Source organism: Lontra canadensis, unplaced genomic scaffold, assembly GCF_010015895.1.
Source record: "Lontra canadensis isolate GAN:19392208 unplaced genomic scaffold, GSC_riverotter_1.0 scaffold201, whole genome shotgun sequence".
In the NCBI taxonomy this organism is placed as follows: Eukaryota; Metazoa; Chordata; class Mammalia; order Carnivora; family Mustelidae; genus Lontra; species Lontra canadensis.
In genome coordinates, this window is record NW_022631195.1 from 1,047,431 (window position 1) to 1,064,386 (window position 16,956).

Below are 16,956 nucleotides of genomic sequence, written 5' to 3' on the forward strand. Positions count from 1 at the left end.
GGCACAGTGTCCAGGTATCTTTTTTGTGGCTGATAAAAATTTTGGGGAGGGTTCGTGCAGGAGAAGAGAGCAAACAGACAGTGGCCGGGGAGGAGCTGGGTGGGAGGATGGGTGGACAAGGTGGTGGGAGCAAGGAGCGCCCTGGCAGCAATGGGAAAAACAAAACAGAAGAACGTCAGAGTTCTCTGACAATGAGCCTGTTTGGTTTTCGGTGTGGATTCCAGCGTCTGGGTTTGATGGGTTTCAGTCCGTCCCGCTTACTCTTCGGACCGCCTCAGTCCCGAGACGGCCCTGTGTCCGGCGGTGGGGGCGTCGGACGCGGTCCGTGGGCTGACTGCCCCGTCCTGCTTGTGCTGTGACGAGATGCTGCGCATTGAACTCAGACATCTCCAACCCCAGGCCTGGAATCAGCCTTTTAAAGACGTTTGTAAGGAAAATGGGTTTTTGGAGTACCCTTGCTGCTGGGCTACTCACTGTTTCTGAGTCTTTCCAGTGGACAGAAGTAGGAAGTTTGTTTTATTTATTTATTTTTTTAAAGATTTTATTTATTTATTTGATAGCGATCACAAGTAGGCAGAGAGGCAGGCAAAGAGAGAGGAGGAAGCAGGCTCCCCGCTGAGCAGAGAGCTCAATGCAGGGTTAGATCCCAGGACCCTGGGATCATCACCGAGCAGAAGGCAGCGGCTTTAACCCACGGAGCCACCCAGGCGCCTGTAGGAAGTTTGTTTTAAGTGGAGTAACAGTACAAGACTCTGTTGGTAGTTTCAGGTCAGATTTAAGACTACAGGAATTTTATTTTTCCTGCTTGCTTTTGCTTTTGTATTTGTATCTTCTTCCTCCCATACCAGAATCTTGGTTCTCAGTGACCCCGGGTGATGGAATTGTGACATTACCAGTGTTAAGTATGAGCTACTTACCTGCTGCATCCCACAAGAAGTCTGGAAAAGTCTTAGGGCAAAAGTACAAACTTCACAGCTGATCACATGATTATTGAAAACAGGCCATTTTGGCAATTCCCCACAGCCGGGGTGAGCCTCTGTCCCCGCTCCTGCAGCCTCGTGCAAAGGCGGAACTGGCGCTGGCAGCCTTGACCTCCCCTTGCTAGTCACCCCACCTTTGCTTTTTTTTTTTTTTCGTAATTGTGATAAAAGGTACATGACATAAAATCTACTATTGTAACTATTTTTAGGTACAATTCAGTGGCACTGAGTACATCCTCTGGATTGTGTAGTCATCGTCTGTATCTGTTACCAGAACCTTCTCACCTCTAACCTTCTAGAAGTATAGAACCTTCTAAGCTTCTAACCTCCTGAAATAGAAACTCTGTCCCCTTTATTTTTTAAATTTTTTATTATTATTTATTTATGTATGTATGACAATGTTTTATTGACTGATTAACACATAATGTATTTGTCTCAGGGGTGCAGGTCTGTGAGTCATCAGTCTTACACAGTTCACAGCACTCACCGTAGCACATGCCCTCCCTGGTGTCCATCATCCAGCCGCCCCATCCCTCCCACCCCCCTCCCCTCCAGCCACCCTCAGTTTGTTTCCTGAGACCAAGAGTCTGTTACGGTTTGTCCCCCTCTCTGGTTTCGTCTTGTTCCATTTTTCCCCTGTGATCCTCCGTCTTGTTTCTCAGATTCCTCAAATCAGTGAGATCAAATGATAATTGTCCCTCTCTGATTGACTTATTTTGCTTAGCATAATGCCCTCAGTTCCATCCGTGTCATTGCAAATGGCAAGATTTAGGGTTTTTTTTTGATGACTGTGCAATATTCCATTGTATATGTATACCTCATCTTTTTGTTTTTGTTTAAAGATTTTATTTATCTATTTGACAGACATCACAAGTAGGCAGAGATGCAGGCAGAGGTGGGGGGGAAGCAGGCTCCCCGCTGATTAGAGAGCCCAATGTGGGGCTCGATCCCAGGACCCTGAGATCGTGACCTGAGCCGAAGGCAGAGGCTTTAACCCACTGAGCCACCCAGGTGCCCCTTTGAATACCACATCTTCTTTATTCATTCGTCTGTCGATGGACATCTGAGCTCTTTCCATAGTTCTGCTGTTGTGGACTTCACATCTATAAACATTCGGGTGCACATGCCCCTTCAGATCACTATGTTTGTATCTTTGCGGTAAATACCCACTAGTGAAATTGCTGGGTCGGAGGGTAGCTCTATTTTCAACTTTTCGAGGAACTTCCATATTGTTTTCCAGAGTGGCTGCTCCAGCTTGCATTCCCACCAACAGTGCAGGAGGCTCAACTTTCTCCGCATCCTCACCACCATCTGTCATTTCCTGACTTGTTAATTTAAGCCGTTCTGACTGGTGTGAGGTGGGATCTCACTGTGGTTTGGATGTGTATTTCCCTGATGCCGAGTGATGTGGAGCACTTTCTCATGTGTCTGTTGGCCATCTGGATGTCTTCTTTGCAGAAATGTCTGTTCGGGTCTTCTGCCCATTTCTTGATTGGATTATTTGTTCTTTGGGTGTTGAGTCTGATAAGTTCTTTTTTTTTTTTAATCTGATAAGTTCTTTATCGATTTTGAATACTAGCCCTTTATCTGATATGTCATTTGAAAATATCTGCTCGCATTCTGTGGATTATCTTTTGGTTTTGTTGACTGCTTCCTTTGCTGTGTAAAAGCTTTTTATCTTGAAAAAGTCCCAATAGTTCGTTTTTGCCCTTGCTTCCGTTGCCTCTGGCGATGTTTCTAGAAGAAGTTGCTGCCACTGAGGTTGAAGAGGTTGCTGCCTGTGTTCTCCTCAAGGATTTGGGTGGATTCCTGTTTCACACTTAGATCTTTCATCCATTTTTGAGTCTTTTTTTGTGTGTGGTGTAAGGAAGTGGTCCAGTTTCATTCTGCTGCATGTGGCTGTCCAGTTTTCCCAACACCATTTGTTGAAGGGACTGTCTTCCTTCCATTGAATGTTCTTTCCTGCTTTGTCAAAGATTAGTTGACCATCGAGTTGAGGGTCCATTTCTGGACTCTCTACTCTGTTCCATTGATCGATGTGTCTGTTTTTGTGCCAGCACCATACCGTCTTGATGGTTACAGCTTTGTAATAGAGCTTGATGTCCGGAATCGTGATGCCACCAGCTTTGGTTTTCTTTCTCAACATTCCTCTGGCTTTTCGGGGTCTTTTCTGGTTCCATACAAATTTTAGGATTATTTTTTCCATTTCTTTGAAAAAAGTTGATGGTATTTTGATAGGAATTGCATTAAATGTGTAGATCACTTTAGGGAGCATAGACATTTTACAATATTTGTTCTTCCAATCCATGAGAATGGAACGTTTTCCCATTTCTTTGTGTTTTCCTCAATTTCTTCCGTGAGTATTCTACAGTTTTGTGAGCACAGATTCTTTGTCTCTTTGGTTACATTTATTCCTAGGTAGCTTATGGTTTTGGGTGCAATAGTAAATGGGATCGACTCCTTAATGTAATCCTTAATCGACTCTTTCTTCTGTCTTATTGTTGGTGTATAGAAATGCAACTGATTTCTGTGCATCGATTTTTATATCCTGCCACTTTACTGAATTCCTATATGAATTCCCTTAAGCAGTTTTGGGATGGAGTCTTTTGGGTTTTCCACATAAAGTATCATATCACCTGCAAAGAGTGAGAGGTTGACTTCTTTGCCAGTTAGAATACACATTCTTCTCTAGTGGACCTGGAACATTCTCCAGAATAGATCACAGCCTGGGTCATAAATCAGGTCTCAACCAGTACCAAGAGACTGGGATCATTCCCTGCATATTTGTGGACCACAGTGCTTTGAAACTTGAACTCAATCACAAGAGGAAGGTTGGAAAGAACTCAAATACATGGAGGCTGAAGAGCATCCTACTAAAGAATGAATGGGTCAACCAAGAAATTAAAGAAGAATTTTTAAAAAATTCATGGAAACAAATGAAAATGAAAACACAACTGTTCAGAATCTTTGGAATGCAGCAATGGCGGTCCTGATAGGAAGGTATGCAGCACTACAAGCCTTTCTCAAGAAACAAGATAGTTCCCAAATACACAACCTAACCTTTATCACCTAAAGGAGTTGGAAAAAGAATAGCAAATAAAGCCTAAACCCAGCAGGTTTCTCTTTCATTCATGATTTTATTAATTTGGGTCCTTTCTCTTTTCTTTTTGATAAGTCTGGCCAGGGGTTTATCAATCTTATTAATTCTTTCAAAGAATCACTCCTAGTTTCATTGATCTGTTCTACTTGTTCTTTTGGTTTCTATTTCATTGATTTCTGCTCAGATCTTTAGGATTTCTCTCTCTGCCTACTTGTGATCTCTGTCTGTCAAATAAATAAATAAAATCTTAAAAAAAAAAAAAGCGCCAAAACTGAACCAGGAAGAAATAGAAAACCTGAACAGACCCATAACCAGCAAGGAGATTGAAGCAGTCATCAAAAATCTCCCAACAGGGGTGCCTGGGTGGCTCAGTGGGTTAAAGCCTCTGCCTTCGGCTCAGGTCATGGTCCCAGGGTCCTGGGATCGAGCCCCGCATCGGGCTCTCTGCTCCGCAGAGGGTCTGCTTCCCCCTCTCTCTCTGCCTGCCTCTCTGCCTACTTGTGATCTCTCTCTGTCAAAAAAAAAAAAAAAAAAAAAAAATCTCCCAACAAGAGCCTGGGGCCAGGAGGCGGCTTCTCAGGGGAATTCCACCAAACAATTAAGATTAAAAAAAAAATTATTTATTTGACAGAGAGAGCGGGATCACAAGTAGGCAGAGAGGCAGGCAGGGGCGGGAGGAGCAGGCTCCCTGCCGAGCAGAGAGCCCGATGAGGGGCTCGATCCCAGGACCCCGAGATTATGACCTAAGCTGAAGGCAGAGGCTTAACCCACTGAGCCATCCAGGCGCTCCTCCACCAAACATTTAAAGAAGAATTAATACCTATTCTCCTGAATCTGTTCCAAAAAATAGAAATGGAGGGAAAACTTCCAAACTCATTTTATCAGGCCAACATTACTTTGATCCTAAAACCAAAGACCCAATCAAAAAAGAGAATTACAGACCAATATCCCTGATGAACACGGATGCAAAAACTCTCACCAAGATACTAGCCAATAGGACCCAACAGTACATGAAAAGGATTATTCACCACGACCAAGTGGGATTTATTCCTGGGCTGCAAGTTTGGTTTACCATCCTCAAGTCCATCCGTGTGATACAACACATTAATAAAAGAAAGGACAAAAACCATATGATACTCTCAATAGATGCTGAAAGGCATCTGACAAAGTCCAGCATCCTTTCTTGATCAAAATTTCACAGGGGCACCTGGGTGGCTCAGTGGGTTAAGCCGCTGCCTTTGGCTCAGGTCATGCTCTCAGAGTCCTGGGATCGAGCCCCGCATCGGGCTCTCTGCTCAGCGGGGAGCCTGCTTCCCCCACCTCTGCCTGCCTCTCTGCCTGCTTGTGGTCTCTCTGTCAAATAAATAAATAAAATCTTAAAAAAAAAAAACAAACTTCACAGCGTAGGCATAGAGGGTACATACCTCAGTATGATCAAAGCCATCTATGAAAATCCCACGGCGAATATAATTTTCAGTGGGGAAAAACTGAGAGCTTTCCTGCTAAGGTCAGGAACACGGCAGGGCTGTCCACTATCACCACTGCTAGTCAACATCATACAAGAAGTCCTAGCTTCGGCAATCAGACAACAAAAGGAAATATTTTTTTAAAGCCCATTTAAAAAAATATTTTAAAATATTTATTTTTAAGAGAGAAGGAGGAGAGGAGAGGGGCAGAGGGAAAGGGAGAAACAGACTCCCCGCTGAGCAGAGAGCCCAACGTGGGACTCGATCCCAGGACCCAGAGGTCATGACCTGAGCCGAAGACAGATGCTTAACCGACTGAGCCACCCAGGCGCCCCAGCTCTGTCCCCTTAAACAATTCCCACCCTAGGCCCCGGCCCCGGATAACCTGCATTCTGTCTGTATCTGTGAATTTAACTATTGTCAGTCCCTCCTCTAAGTGGAGTCACATACTGTGTGTCCTTTTATCAATACACGTGTGGCGCGTGTTGCAACTAACTCCTTTTTTATGGCTGAATATTCCAATGTATGGATAGACCATGTTTCATTTATCTTTCCATTGGCCGATGGGCATTTGGTCCCTGCCCTCTAGCTATTGTGAATCATGCTGACCGTTGGCGCACAGATACCGGAGTCCCCGCTTCCAGGCCGTTTGTGCGCACTCAGAAACTCGGTCACTTGTTTTTTTTTTTTTTTTTTTTTTTTTTTTTTAAGATTTTATTTATTTATTCGACAGAGAGATATCACAAGTAGACAGAGAGGCAGGCAGAGAGAGAGAGAGAGAGAGAGAGAGAGAGAGGCAGGCTCCCTGCTGAGTAGAGAGCCCGATGCGGGACTCGATCCCAGGACCCTGAGATCATGACCTGAGCCGAAGGCAGCGGCTTAACCCACTGAGCCACCCAGGTGCCCTCGGTCACTTGTTTTTATGGTTTCGCGCCGACGCTTCCCTGAAGTTGCCGGGTGTTTATCCCACACGCCATCACTGCACACTGCCAGGCTGACGGAGGCTGTGTTCCACCCTGTACCATTGTTCCTAATCTTGCATTGCGGAAGTTGGAAATGACGTCTGTCTGTCTGCACAGCCGGGCAGAGGGCTGAGCCGATGCTCTCTCACCTTGTGTCCTGGCCCCCGTCTCCTGCACCCTAGAGGAACGGTGTTCTTGGCTGGCTTTAGGGCCACGGGGATTCTGTTGGCTTTGGTGTTACCAGTCCCCTTTATCATGTCCTTGAGTTTTTCTGACCTCCGTCATTTCCTGGACACCACCCCTTTGCCGTCCTCTCTGTCCAGTGGCTCCCAGTGTTTCCCCTCCAACTTCAGGAATTTGTGTAGTCACTGTGAATTCCCTTCCTCTCTGTTGGCCCTCTCGTTCTCCCACTAGGCTTCTGGGGAGCGGGGTCTCGCTGTGGGTGCATGTGTGTGCTTTGGGTGCTCACCTGCACCCACACATCTCTTGCTCTAAGGCTGTGTGGCCCATGGATCTTGTCTACAGCTCCCTCCAGCTTCCCCTACTGCTGTCCCATGCCTGAGGCTCGCTGTTGGGGTGCATGTTCTGAGTCAGAGGAGACCCAGGGCTACAGCTTTGTGGTGTTAACCTTGTACCTGACAGACCTTAATTTCCAGATCTACACAATGGGGTCCTGGCCCACTGGAGTGACTAGGCTAACTGAGACTAAATGGGACACTGGCCCCCAAGGGACTGGGGGCTGTGCTGGCCACGGGGGGCACCAGGGGTCTTGGGAAGCCCTCTGTCTTTAATCTCTCCTAGCCAAGGGCTGGGTTGTCTTTTTGCTCAGTGAGACTCTTTTCTTTTCTTTCTTTCTTTTTTTTTTTTAAGATTTTATTTATTTATTTGTCAGACAGAGATCACAAGTAGGCAGAGAGGCAGGCAGAGGGAGAGGGAGAAGCAGGCTCCCCACTGAGCGGAGAGCCCGATGTGGGGCTTGATCCCAGGACCCTGAGACCATGACCTGAGCCAAAGGCAGAGGCTTAACGCACTGAGCCACCCAGGCACCCTGGAGAGCCTCTTTTCTAATGGAGATGCCTCCAGTCAGACTTCTGGGCCCCTGACACCTTGCTGTGAGTTTATTAGCTTTGTTTTGGAGCTGAATGGCAAAGGGAAGGGCAATGGGGAGCCTCCCAATATGGCGGGGTCTCCAGCATTTGGGGAGAGGACTTCCCGGGTTCTGGCTCATTGCAGGCACTGGTGCTAGAGCTCACCATGGGCCCTGGCTCGTGTGGTCCCTGCATGTCTGCTGCCGATGCAGGTTCCCTCACGGCTTGTCACCTGGGCCCAGTGAGATTCCATTTTGTAGGACAGAAACCAGGATAGCTTCAATTTTGTCTGGCTCTGTAGCTCTGTGGTAAGGGGAGTCTGGGCGGGGGGCACCGAGATCACTGAGAAAGGACACAGGCTCTCTGCCAGGGTCTGGGAGGAAGCCGAGGCCAGGCAACTTAGTCCTTGGCAGAGGTGTGGGGAGCTGGAGAGGAGACGGGTGACAGCCACCGCAGGTAGCACAGACCTCTCCTCTGGGCTCGGGGATCAGCAGGCAGGCCATCGGAAGAGGCCTGGGTACGGAGGGACCGTACTGCTGGGGAGTGCCACAGAGCTGCGGGGAGAGGCAGCTTCTACACCGATGGTGCCGGGCACTTGGGTGTCCGTAGGGAGGGAGGGGATTGGAGCCCCCACAGTTGCAGAGCGCACCATTCCCTAGCAAAAGGCCATGCACTCGGAGCGGAGGTGCCCGCGCTCCTGCATTGGGAAGGTGTGCACGGAGGTAGGAAACCTGATGACAGTGGAGGGGGCGACCGCGGGCAAGGAGGGCTGAGGGGGAGACCCTGGTGCCTGCGGCTGTCCTGGCGGGGCGGTACCTGCGTGGTCTCGCATGTCCAGTTGGCGTGTGTTTGATGCACTTTGTGTTTGTGGCACACTTCTCAGTACAAAGGGTTTCCAAAGAGGACCCTGACGTGCTGGGGGAAATGCGGGGAAGCCTGTCTGGCCTCGGTGCAGGGCTCGTGGGATGGACAGGAGGTCTAGCCCGGCTGGACGGTGGTGGGCTGGTGTCCTAGGTGGGCGATGAACGAGGCTACTGAGTGCTCAGGGGAAACCTGTGCAGACCCTGGACCCAGGACATCCGTGGGCTGCCTGAGAAGCTCTGGCCTTCCATGCCTGTTGGGACCCCGTGTGCATTTTCAGTGCCTTGGGGCTGCAGTATGGGGATAGGCTGGAGTCCCAGCTGGGCTCAGGACAGCAGGTGGAAGACACAGACCCAGTGGGAAGCAGGGCCCAGCCTTGCTGCTGCTGCCTGCTTCCCAGTTCCCAAACTGTCCCAGTGTCTTCCCTCTGGGCCTTTACGCTGACCCTTCCCTTGGCCTGGGTGTGCCTCATAGGTGTGTCAGTCCCCAACCGCCATTCCCTTGAGTGCTGGCCGTGGTGGCCCTGCTTGTGGAGGAAACGGGTAAAAGCAGGAGGGAGCAGGAGATGCAGGCCTTTTGAAGCCGAGGTCTGCCTTGGTGACAGTTGCGATGTCAAGGTCAATGAACCATGGGACAGGGTGGCGAGTTCCAAGTGTGTTCCCAGAGCAGGCACTCATTTCCTGGGGGGTTCTCCCGGGAGTGTGGGAGGCTGGGAGCTGGAGGCCAGACCCAGGGGAGTCAGAGGGACCGTAGGAGCCCCAGGCAGTAGTGCCAGCAGGAAGGGAGTCAGGGCCACCAAGGGGCCACCTATAATGGGTCCTTGAGACCCGGTGGTGGGAGGCTGGCAGAAGGACAGAAGGACAGGCATATGCCACTCTGAGAGATTAGGGCATGGAGAAATGACCTTTTTGGGGTAGGAGGCCATTAAGCCCATTCCTGTATTGGCTTTGCGATGCTTGTGAGCCGAGAAGCACAGGGGGTGTGTGTAGCCAGCCGTGGAGCAGTGTGACTGTGGCTTCTCTCGGAAGAAGTGTCTGCCGTCCCGGGCTATGAGCAAGGACAGTAATCTCTCCAGCCTCACAGGGCTGGTCTCGGAAGTGTATTCTGATGCTGTGCCAAGCCAGCGTTACGTGACAGCCAATCCCTCCCTTGCTGCTGCTGGAATGATCCTGATGGTTCCCTACTGCCCATGAGGCCAGGTGCTTGGGAAGCCGTTTGTGCCCTTGATCCTTGAGCATGCGTTTCCTGAAAGTTCAGGGAGCTAGACGTCCATACAGCACTTGAGCTCACAGCCTGGGTCCCAGTTGGCTAACTGTCCTGGGAATGTCCTATCTGGCCATGCCCTGGAGCACTGGGGCCGTGCAGTAGTGGGATGGCTAGTGGAGGACCTGGATATTATGAACACCTGGTGGTGGTCCAGGATAGTCACTGTTCCTCTGTGCCTTCTGCGCTGTTGGTCTCCGCTCTGGGGTCTGGGGAGGGGGGCAGACTGACTGATGGCCAGGGGTATCCTTGTGGGTGAGGTGAGGTGCTAGTGGAAGTTCTTGGCCCATTTCCCTGTTTGGCGGAAGGGTTCCTTCTGCCTTTTAGCAGTGCTGGCGTTGAACCGCCAGTACCATTCCCTACTCCAGGCCTTCCTTCCTCACTCCTTTTACTTTGAGATCCCTGTAGGTTTACATACATTTGAGGGAAGTAGTTCAGAGAGACGGACCCCTGCCACACATCCCCAGTTCCCTTAGGGCATCTAGGACACCGACATCCACACACTCCACTGACCTTTTCAGATTTTACCAGTGTTATGTGCATCTCCGTGCACGCATGTGTGTGTTTACTTCTGTCCAGTGCTAATTGTACAGGTTCGTGTGGTCACCAGTGTCCAAGTGCAGAACAGCTCCATGACCAGGACCCTGTGCTGTCCTGAGTAGCCATGGCCGCCATCTTCCTCTGCCCGCCGCACACCCCGAGATCTTACCACATTAGGGATGTCTTACAAATGGAGTCATGCGGGGTGCGGCTGTTAGGGAGGAGCTCAGTGCCCTTGAGAACCACGTAGGCTGGGCCATCCTGAATCGGGCCCTGCTCGCTGCTGGAGAGTTCCACTGGGTGGGGGACAGAGTTTGGTTAGCTGTTTGTCCGTTGAAGGCCTGGGACATTTCCAGTTTGAGCCTGTTAAGAATAAAGTTGCTGTGAAGTTCATGTTCAGGTTTTTGTGTGAACTCGAATGTCTGTGTCTGTGGGGCAGATGCCTGAGAGTGCAGCTGCTGGGTCACGTGGGGAGCACATGCTCAGTGTTTTTAAGGAACTGCTGGTCTGTTTTCCAGAGTGGCTGTACCAGGTCATGTGCCCTGTGGTGTGGGAGGGCCCCACTGTCCTGGCAGGTGCACAGGGACACCTCATGTGGCTTCAGGCCGTGGTGTCCTCATGGCTCATGCTGTCGCAGGTCTTTCCGTGGCTCTTTTGGCCATCTGTGTCCTCGTCAGTGTGATTTCTCTGCACACCTTTTGCCCATTTTCTAATTATATCATTTGGTTTTTACTGCTGAGTTTTGAGTCCTTTAGGCGAGCGGGAGAGCGGTCCTTGGTCTGTGATCTGCAGACACGCGCTCCGGTCAGTGGCTTGGCTTTCCACCCTCTTCGTGGGTCTTCCCTGGACTGAATGTTTTTTTTTTTTTTTTTTTAAAGATTTTATTTATTTATTTGACAGAGAGAGAGCTCACAAGTAGACAGATGCAGGCAGAGAGAGAGGAGGGGAAGCAGGCTCCCTGCTGAGCAGAGAGCCCGATGCGGGGCTCGATCCCAAGACCCTGGGATCATGACCTGAGCCGAAGGCAGAGGCTTTAACCCACTGAGCCACCCAGGCGCCCCTGGACTGAATGTTTTTAACTGCAGTGCGGCTCCGCTTGACACTCACGGGCTGTGCTGCTGGTGGCCAGTCTGGAGAAGGCCTACGACCTCACCTTGAACGCTGAGCAGCACAATGCCCCTGGCGTCGTGGTTTAGATGAGCTTTTTCCCATGTGACTCTCCGGCTGGCCCAGCTCCATTGATCAGAAAGGTTCTTTTTCTGCTGCTCTGCACTGTTGCAAGTTGTCTACACATCGTGGGTCTGTTTCTGGCTGTCTCTGTTCCATGGGTCTGTTTACCCCAAGCCAATACCTTAGAGTCTTACTTACCAGTCTTTATCTGAGGTCGGTTATGGAATACTGTGAGTACTTAAAATTTGTTCTTTTTAAGGATTGTCCTGACTGTTCCTGGCCTTTTGAGTTTCACATTACATGGAGAAAGAGTTTTGTGAGTTTCAAATACAGCCACGGCGTTTTGGGAGGGACTGCGCCAGACCTCCCAGAAGCTGGGGAGAAGGACATCCCGGCAGTTCTGAGGCTCGTGACCCTGAGCGCCGTGCGCCGTTACTTGCCAGTTCTTCCCTCATGCTCTTGGAAAAGCTTTTGCGGTTTTCTGTGTATAGGTCTTGCGCCTCTTTTGTGAGACTTATTCTTAGACGTTAATGATTTGGGATACTGTTGTGTTATCATGAACAGCATCGTAATGTTTCATTGTCCAGTTGTTGCTAGGGCTTGTGGAGACAGTATTATTTACACTGACCTTGTAGTTTCCAATATTGCTTTGTTTTAATTAACCCTAATAGTTTTTCTCTAGGATCATCAGGTTTTTATCATACACAGTGTCATTTGTAAATAGTGTTTTTTATGCCCTTCCTGTCCTTAATCCGCTCAGTTCTTTTTCTTGCCCCGTTGAATTGGGTAGAACCTGAGCCCAAGCACGAGTAGAAGCAGTGCCGGCGAATGTCCTGTCTCCTCCAGCACCGTGCGTGTGTGTGTTGTGTTTCCGATTAGGTTGGGATGATCATTGTGCTGATGGGAAGTACCCAGAGGCAGGAGACAGCTGATGCTGGGAGACAGGGGTCCTGGAGGCATCCTGGGGACATGGGTCCAGGTCCTTGCAGTGGGACGAAACACTGTAGGGGGGAGATAGAAGCAGGTGGATTGTTCTAGTAGGTGGATATCCTGTCTGATGGCTTCTGTCTGCTCATGAAGCATGGGAGCTGCTGAGCCTGAAAATGAGGGAGAAGAGGCAAAGAAGCTGTAAGATTTCTTAAAGAATTAGTGCCATTGTGGAGTGACCCAATCAGGTGGAGGCAGAACAAAGGAGAGTTTACCGGACACACTGCAAGGGGGCAGCAGGCAGGACAGCGTGCGGGGCAGGGAGGGAGAGACTGGCCGCTAGGAGGTGGGGGCGGGCTGCAGCTAATGGGGGAGGTGAGGCGGTGTGGGAATGTGGGAAATTTTCCTTTTTTGGTTCCTGTGTGCAGGTGTAAGTGGCCCATTGGTCAGCTAGGGCTTATGGCTGTTGTGCTGTGGGTCACCTGATAGGCCTGTTTGTATTCAGCCGGGGGACTGGGGGTGACTGTGGGCACTCCCCGTCCTCCAGTTTCCATGGCTCAAGTTGGTTGCCTGAAAGCGGCCTCTACAGAGTGGGCCCCGTACTTGTCGGACGCGCGGTCTTGAGCCTGCTTGGAGCAGTCATGCTGGGGGCTCCCACGTGTGCATAGGAGCACAGGAGGAGAGAGCACAGACTGAAGCTGAAAGCGAGGGCTTGAGGGGTGCCGCGGTCAGCGTCTGCAGGACTGAGCTGGGGGCTAGGCGATGGGCTGAGAAGGGGGTGTCGAGTTGAAATGGCAGAGCGGAGGTGAGGGGAGACAGTTATTGATGGTGACAGGGTCGGGGCATAACGGGCAGAGAACGAGGTCGCTGGCAGGAAGAGGAGGTCAGGACTGAGGGGCAGGAGTTGAAGGGCGGTCAGGAGAAGTTGAGACCACCAGGAATTCATCCCTGGCTCAGCGACGGGGCGGTGCCCACAGCAAGGGCTGGTGTGGGCGGTTGGCACGGCGGTTGACACAGCGGATGGCTCGCGTCGGCTGGGACTCCTGGAGGGAGGAGTGGGGAAGGGGCCGCAGGCCACAGTGAGGAGCAGGGCTGGTGGGTGCCCCCCTTCCAGGCCAGGGGGCTGAGGTGGTTTCAGAATTGGGGGATTGAGAGCAGGGTCAAAGCCCCCTCCTTGAGGCTGTTTCTCTGGTCAAGCCTTCTCTTCCCTCCCTCCCAGCTCAGCCAGGTTCTCAGGGGGTGGAGCCCCCACTGTGTGCCTCTTCTCCCCCGGAGGCCTCCTCCTCGTCCTCTTTTCCGGACACAGGAGGGCTCGGTCTCCAATCGGGAAGGGTCGGCTGTGCTCAGGGAGGCACACCCGTGAGGCAGTGTCCTGACGCTGTATTTGGTCCAAGGCCTTTTCTGTTTCCCTGGATGCCCAGGTGTGTCCTTGAGGCTGGGACCCTTGGCCTCTCTGGTCCAGCCACATGTGCTGTCCAAACTTGTGTCCTGCTGCCAATTGTCAGGGACTCAAATATCTAACTGGGTATTTTCCGTGGGACCTTTGTCCTGTGGGCTGTCTCGCGGGCCCATCGTGACTGGCCTGAGCACTGCTCTGTCATGCTTCTTGCACGTGTGTCGCCCAGCTGGCCGGTTATTTTCTGGTTTTGTTTTGATTTGTTTTGCCCTTCAGTGCAGACATCGGGAAGAGCTAGTGTGACCTGACTTACTAGACCTTCAGCCGAGGTCAGAGTCCCGGGGCCCTAGGATGGAGACCCGCGTGGGGCTCCCTGCTCAGCGGGGGGCCTGCTTCTCCCTCTGCCCCTCCCCCCACTCATGCTCTCTCTCTCTCAAATAAATAAATAAAATCTCTTAAAAAATAAAGATTTATTTATCAGAGAGAAGGGCGTGTGTGCTCGTGGGAGGAGGGGCAGAGGGGGAAGGAGAACCCCGAGCCTGGCTCCAGCCCACGACCCTGAGACCCCGAGACCGTACCCAGCGGAGATCCAGAGTCGGAGGCTGGAGCGCCTGAGCCTCCTGGGTGCCCCCGCGTGAGCTGTTTGTGTGCAGCCACTCCCCGCGGGCACAGGAGGCGCTCCCTCAGCCCTCGGGTCTCACCGCAGGGGGCCATGTGACAGACTCGGAGGTCGTTGCGGAGGTGGAGCAGGGCCCGATGGTAGCGCTGGGAGCCTGCCAGTGCGTGTGCCCCAGGGACGGCCTCTCTGTGCCGCGTCGGTGCCACAGTTGGGAGGTGCCCGTGGCAGCAACCCAGGCCCGCTGCTCCCCCTCCCCCGATGCCCCGTCCCCGCTCTCCGAGCACCCCCTGGGAGGCCAGGCTGTGGACTCGCAGCGCTTGTGCCTGCTTCCTTCTCCTCCGGGGCAGGGGCCTGTCCTCAGTCCCCCCAGCCCTGGCCCTGAGCCCTGCGGTGGGTGAGCCACTTCTGCACAGCATCTGGTCCTCCCCCGACTGGGTGGTGCGGCCCGTGGGGCACCTTGGCCTGGAGCTTGTCACTCCGTAGCTGCACGGAGCTGTGCCAGGCCCAGTCCCCCAGCCCCTCGTAGACGTGGACGGAGGGCTTCTCCTGCAGGTGCCAGAACGTGGTTAAGGAGATGGACAGGGAGTGTGCCCTCCACAGGCTTGTCGTCTAGCGGCAGACAGGTGGGGACAGAGCGTGCCCTTGTGTCTGGCGTCCAGCTCCCAGCCTCCGCCTGCTCGGGAAGCTGTCGTGAGGCACGTGTGCCGTGGGCCTCAGGGACACTGGGGGATAGGAGTCTTCCAAGGCGAGCCCGTCTGTGGTGGGGGCAAGTGAGCACGTGGGTTACGGGCCAGGGGTCGGCCCTGGAATGGGGGCTGGGCTGTGTGTGAGCCCTCGCCACCCTCTGCTGGCACGGACAGACAAACCAGTCTGTGGGACGCCCACCTTACCAGGACGGTCTGCACCAGTTTCCCTGGGGGCCATCCCAGCACCCTCTGGAGAGGGGCAGTAGTGGGGATAATGCGGCAAATAAAACCAACTCTTTTGATTGCAAGTTACAGGAATCTACTCCAAAAAACCACACACAGCTTCACATCTGCGAGGTGGGAAGACCCCACAACCAGAGGGAAGGCGGGTGACCGGCTCGGGCCTGACGCAGTGCGACTGCCCCAGCCCCCATCCATGACGTCTTCCTCTCTCTGAACCGGGGCGTGAGTGAGGAAAGCGGCCCTTACCCGCTCCAGTCCGGCTCCGAGTTCCAGTTCCCGTCACACCGTCACACCCTCGCTAATCCTCACACAGATTCTGTGTCCCGCACCAGGGGGCAAGTGGTGGGGTGGTTGGCAGGGGACTTTGGATTAGGTGTGGCATCCTGTGGAGCAAATGGGGATCAGGACTGGGACCTGCTGGGAGGCTGGGGCTGTGGGTGTTGCAGGGCTGCGGGGACCTCAGCCCATCCCGGATGGCTTCCTGCCTGGTAGGGTCTGGGGACTGGGTCTCCCGTCCCAGAAGCCAGGGGCCCTGGCAGCGTTCTCAGCAGTCTTTGGGGATGATCTAGGGGTGTGGGCTCTGAGAGGCTCAAGGGTGGTGGCCACTGTCCTTCCGGGAAGCACCTCCCATTGAGCTCCCACACTCTTGTGCAGCTTTCTTGGGCACAGAGCTGAGACCTGGAAAAAATTGCCCAGATCATCTGTTTGACATTCCAGTGAGACTTGGGGAGGGTTTGTGAATGAGGTGGGAGAGGCCCTGCTTACCAGCCCCCCTACCCCTGCGGCCTGGGTGTGGCGCACTGGCCATTCCGTGGACACCACCGAGCCATCTTGGCCTTGGTGACTCAGTTGAGGGTCAAGTCTTTCACTTCTGGTGGGCTGTTCCTGGACTGTGGCAGGAGAAGGCCACTGAGTGAGGCCTGGGGAGGGGTGTCAGGCAGGGTCCAGGGGTCCGGGGCCCAGAAGGCGTAGGGCTGAGCCTGGAGGGGCCATCCTTCAATGGAGGCTGTCCTGGGGGCGGGTGCCCACTGCAGCGTTTCCTGGGCACTCTCAGGGCCTCCTTAGGGTCACCTTGGGCTCAGAGAAGGTAGTCAGCAGCCCCGGGACCTGCCCAGAGTTACAGGGAGACTTCCCTGTGGCATCTTGCAGCAAGGAGCACTGCTGAAGGGGCCCAGAGCAGACCCGGGGCTTCAGGAGGGTGGGCCCCCCAGAGTCAGGGGCTGAGGGCCTGAGTAAGCTGCCACTGCCCAAACCAGGAGACCAGAGTGTCCACTGTGGGCCAGCCAGGGCTCTTCGCATTGTGGCTAGACTGGGGGAGGGGATGCTGAGGCTGATCCTTCTTCCTGCTTCGGGATTATTTTCACGGATGGCCTTCAAGATGAGTAACCCAAAGACACGGAATCAGCTCAGATAGCTGCTTGGCTGTTTTCTGGAGGGTGCACATCTGTCCCTCTGTTGGCCTGTAAAGCGGCAGGGTGGATGACACCTTTTAGATCTGGCCGGTGCTAACCCGGTCGGATGGCGGCTTTGGTTCTGATGCCCGGCTTCCAGAAGGGAAACCGGTCCCTACGACCCTGGGAGCCCACTCTGTCCGGGAGGCTTGGCCTGGGATCCCCACCCCTTGCCAGGGCTGGAGACCGAGTGCCTTGCTTCTC